Source organism: Taurulus bubalis, assembly GCF_910589615.1.
Source record: "Taurulus bubalis genome assembly, chromosome: 20".
NCBI lineage: Eukaryota > Metazoa > Chordata > Actinopteri > Perciformes > Cottidae > Taurulus > Taurulus bubalis.
This window is the reverse complement of record NC_136608.1, coordinates 8,989,507-8,994,707: the sequence shown is the minus strand read 5'-3', so window position 1 is coordinate 8,994,707 and position 5,201 is coordinate 8,989,507.

Genomic DNA, 5,201 nt, shown 5'->3' with positions numbered 1-5,201 from the left:
ACACACACACACACACACACACACGCACACACACGCACGCGCGCACACACACACACACACACAGTCTCCATTTGCAACTCCATCGCCCCCCATGGGCGTGCGAGGCCGCGGGCTGTGACGCAAATGGCACTGGGTGATTTGCAAATGACATATATTCCTAATTCCGTGTTGTCGCCGCAGGAACTAGTCCAGATCACAAGATACTACACACAAATATCCATCCGATGGTGGGTGACGAGTAAATAAAAGGCGGATGAGCGGTTCGCTCTACGGGGATGCGGTTGCATAACTCAGGAAACTTAATAAAAATGTGCACGGGGCGAAAGATGTGCAGTCTCCACGGCCGGTGTTTGGCCGTTGTTGCGATTTGATCGTGATGGCCTGCACCGTGACACTCGGCACGGGATCCGTCCCCGACTTTTGGTCACAGGAGGAACCAAGCAGAGCGTCCACACAGGGAACCGAGTGGCCTCGCTATGGTGGATGTGTGGCCAGTGCTAGGACGCATGCACGTAGCTGACGGGGGGAAGACAGGACAGCCGGTGTGGGACTTAGGACCGCATTCAGAGGCCATAAAGGGCCCGCGTGAATACTATTGTGCTCTTTTATCCAAGAGTCCCCAACTATTTACAAAAGGTTGGCCAGCACACACACACAAAAATATCGCGGCGAAATGGTGGCGGCGGTTACAGCAGCTGCTGCCACTGTGCCCTGCGCAAAGCAAGCAGCACAACCATTGCGCAGCGCCGGTACTTCCCCAGTTTTCTGCAAACTATGTGATTCGTCCAAAAGACTTTTATTTCTGGATCTCATTCAGGCAGTCCTCGCCTGGCGAGCAGCGAACCAGAGCGCAGGGCAGTCGCCGTTCTCATGGCACGATTTGCATCGCCCCCATTATTCCCGAAAATCTCTTTTTACACGGTTATATTGTCAGCCTAAAACCCACTATATTGGGCCACAATGGGGCAGCTTGACTGATCAACGGAAAAGCCAAGTACAAAATGCACCTTTCAAGCCGTAAAGGAGAGGCCCCCTCATACGGATTGCAGCATGGCAGGGGAGTGCGGCGTAAAAATGAGCTAACCCGAATAAAATACACACAAAGACAAGGTGCAGTGCTCCCACAAAGACGTCCATCGCCACCCTGGTAATAACCCTAAACCATCCTTGGTCATTTGAATTAGCTTGGAGTCGGCGAGGATGGCATTATTATGAATATACAACGCTGCGTTTTGCGGCTCCGTGCCACCTTTTCCAAGAAGCAGCTTGGCGCACAGGACCGGTGACCCTTCCATCTTTGCGCGTCCTTCTACCGAGCGAAATCACCAACTATCTCGTGTTTTGACGATTTACTGTCGAATACAACACGTTGCAGTAGGTGGTTTCCTCTTTGAGGAGGTGAACGCTGCGTGTAAAGGCTGCTACAAGTCTCTGAAACTATCCCTCTCCCCGCCGCGGCCAGGCAGAAACAAGAGGGCGATGACGCCATTTTCTGCAAAAACAACCATGCTCGGGAAGCCAAAGCGAAGGAGGTTTAGCCCGCTCCGCAGCGCTCTGGTCCCGCTGAAACGGATTAAAAACAAGTCCTTACCTTGCAAACGTTGGATGGGTGGTTGGATAGTGTGTTTGAAGAGGTAAAACTACGCGGTCGTGGCTACTTCGAGTCCGGAGATTGTTTATTTCGCCTCCCAGCGTCCCCGGCTCACTCTGAACAAGTTGGTGTGCGAGCCGCTGTCTTTGTGCACCCAGAGGAGCCTCTCAGCATTAAACCAGCCTCTGCATGCGCAAAGGTGCACCCTCTACGTCCAATTCCAGCTAGAATTGTCGGCACTTTAGGGCGACGCTGCGAAAAAAGGAAGGATTTGACATCTTTCGATTGAAGAAAAGTTGAATTCCCCCCCACCCCCCCTAGCTTTTAACCAAAAGCCACGGTTGTCGCTGATATGTCGCCCCCAAATGCGCAACCTTTGAGGACACAGAGCTCTCCACGAGAGTCCACGACGCAAACGCTAAATAAAACTGGGGGTGGATGCACCCTACCAAAACTGAAATATACCTATATCTTTTTGTTTTCACCAAATCACCAGCGAAATAAATTCGCCATAGTAACAATTAGATGACTCGACTAAAAGTGTGATTGAGAACTTTGTGGCCACAAGTAAATGCCATGTACTTATTAGAAATGCAGGCCTACACATTGTGTATATATTGTATAGTTCAGGGCAAAAACACCATTCACAATCAAGGACACATTTAATAATACAGGTATAGGTACATTTGTTGACAAATGTAGGTATGTGTAAATACTTTCCTTGTTTAGATACAGGCGGCTGTGGAGCATAAACATGACATCTTCACGTCCTGTCAGTGGACACAACTGTTGATGAACTACCCTTCTTTATGACAGGGGCCACTATGCAGTCCCTCCTCGAGGCCCCTGACAAAACCTTTCCAACTAACTAAATTAATCACAATGCTGTAGTAGTTGTTTTTGTCTCAAAGCCAATGCAAATAGCATCACCGCCGAGTCAATCAATAGTGGACAAAGACTCATTTTGGCCAATTGTGAATACTGTTAATTATTATTGACTATTTGTTTGTTTTAAGGCATATCTAGATGCATACGTTCACGTTTTAATCACACAACTCAAAAACGTGTTTAAATGTGTTTCTACGATAATTCTGACTAACTCCAATAAAACGTAAAGCTAGCTAGATTAATTTGGCAATAGCAGAAGTAACGTTAACGTTAGTTGTAACGTTAGCTGAGTATTTTTATGTCAGATAACGTTAACTAACCATACCCCAAAAATAACAAACCACAGTGACATTGAGTAATATCGAGTTACATCACATGTTACAGGTGTTTATTTCGCTGCATTAAAATCCACTTTGTGCCGTTTCACACCAAAGCTAACGTTAGCTAGCTTAAATCCAACATCTACAGACATAATACTGCGAGGTTAGCCGGGTTTATTTGCCACACCGAGAGGTGGCACTGCCTCTTATCAATGTTTTTTTTTTAATATAATAAGTCTAATTAGTCATTTCATTACAGTAATTGTGACACAAAACGAGTTACAAGGGAATGTAATGGCATGCAGAGATAGCAACTGCCTTACCTTGTTTCCAGGTGATTGAACAGAAAGCTCTTGTGGTTTCTCTCACTTCTTATCTGCAGAAAGGATGAAGGACATTTGAAATATGTCCAAGAGGTGTACAACTTTGACAGCAATTTAACTGAAAACGAATTCACTCTCGAAAGTAAACAAGCTCCATAAGTAGCAGAACATTTAGCTCAAGTTAGCTATAGGTAATGTATATTGATTAACTTAAGGTATGTTTTCTGTTTCATGAGAACCTATCACACTTGTTAAGATGATTGGGAACAGCTGGCTCAAACATTTTACATGTAACCTTCAGGTAGAAGATGGTTCAGCTGAGTTTATGCAGGTGTGGTGACCTTGTTCTGGGAAGGAGGTACTATGTGGGGTGGTGATGGAGATGAGGATGAGGATTAGTGGTATTTGCAGTGACTTGATGAAAATGTTTCAAGAAAGGGAAACATGTGGAATGAGTAGGAATAATAAAAGACTGTGGTCAAATAACATGGCGTATAATACCTCAGTAGTATTAGCTGTGTTACCACACTTTTATAGAAGCAATATGTAATTTTCCTCAGTATAAAACACGGCATGTCATGTCTGTTCAAATAAATGTAATATAAATTATGACACAAGTCGGCCTACTAGATATTTACTTACTATCAGGGTGTTGAATGGTCATGCAACAGATTAATATAACTGTACACAGTATTAGTACTTTAACAAAAGCGTTATAGTCTAGATCCGTCATGTATCGGGGCCACACCGTGTAGCATAGTGTGTTGAAACAAAAAGTGTTGTTAACGATTGGAGTACTTTAGCCTACCACTACCTATAGCATACATTGGAAGTTGTGTAACTTATTGTATTTTAGTACAATCTGAAGTATAGTACTAGGCCCACAGTGTAGTAGAATAATTGCATATAATGTACTAAGTCAAGTAACCTAGTTTTGCAGTATTTTAAAAGGCTTGATGGCATCAATCCAAATGACCCAAACACAACCACTATGACCGTAAATAAAATAACAGGTTTTTTTTACATATCTAATGGTAGTTCTTTTAGTATATCTGTATATAACGCTATGCTATTTGATTTGGTAACTCAATTGTATGCACGTATCATTAGTGATTGAGGACAGGAGGGTTTCCTCAGCAGTTTGCCGGATCTAGGTTAGGATGTGGCCAAACCAACCATAGGCCAGAGAGTCAAACTCTACCCGGTAACTCATTTTAATGAAAAAACGGCATCATCTAAGTGGATTCAAAATGCTAACGGTAAACACAGTAAACATCCCCATTAAACTGTAATTGGAACTCCACGGTTAGAGATTGAATAAGAGTATAGCTAAGCAAAGTGTTCCACTTAAACGACGCAGCTATCCTACTTTAACCAGAACAATAAAGACATTTTGTTATTGACCCATTGTGAACAAATTATTGCGTTACACCTGTTGTAAAAGATCTTTATTCAACATCTTGCCACCAAGCTTGGCAGATTTTGATGGATATCACATGTGTAAAATAATACAAACATGTTCTACCTATCCTGAATGCATCATACAAGTCTAATTTCCAATAAAGAAAAACACTCAACTCATTGAATCCAAAGTGGGTAGAAAGTGGGGGGATTTGAGAAGTTCTATACGAGTTATAATCCCTGCCAGCTCTTTCCTTTAGGCTCATGAGAGCTCACAACAAAAGGTGCCCACCACTATCGTCTATACACAATTAACTAAAGCACCAGCATTATTCCATTATCATAAGAATGCTGTTTGCAATGGGGGGAGAAACTCCTCGGCATTCATGGACGTCGACCGAATAGAGCCCAAAGCTTTTATCTTCTCAATTACATGCAGGCTGCAGTTTATCACAAAACCTAGTGACATGTTTGGACACTTTTTGTTCATGACAAATAATTTGTTTATGCTGCTAATTTAAATAGCCTGTTTATAATTGCATCATTGATTACAAGTGGGCCAGGAGGGACTATTGAAGATGCTATAGTGTAGAGCACAACTTGATTCCAGTGGGATCCCTGAGTAAAAAGACTAATTTAACTGAAAAAAAAAACACTTTGAGGCTTTCCATTAGGAGC